Below are 386 nucleotides of genomic sequence, written 5' to 3' on the forward strand. Positions count from 1 at the left end.
CCTACAAACCTAAGTGGATACTATACGCATTGCGCAATGCTTGAAGTATCCACTTAGGTTTGTAGGCGTCGATGCGCGTTTCGAGCTGCACGCCGCGCGCGCTGCAGCGTGTCTGTTACAAAGTAGGCAATTTGACATCAAATTCAAACTTGGCGACTAAAAAAACATCAGGCACGAAACTTTCGTGATCTTTCGGTCATTATCCGACTTATTTCATCCTATTCTTGAGTTTTGGACTCCCGAGGGCGGCGGCGGCCGCTTTTCATTTGAAATCAACTTTAGTGCTCAGGCACACCGTGCAGGGTTTTGAAAAGTTACAGTTACACTAGCACTACACTACTCAATCCCCCTCCTTTAAAAAAAAAGCCGCAATTTATTTGAAATTT

Source organism: Bemisia tabaci, chromosome 1, assembly GCF_918797505.1.
Source record: "Bemisia tabaci chromosome 1, PGI_BMITA_v3".
Lineage (NCBI taxonomy): Eukaryota > Metazoa > Arthropoda > Insecta > Hemiptera > Aleyrodidae > Bemisia > Bemisia tabaci.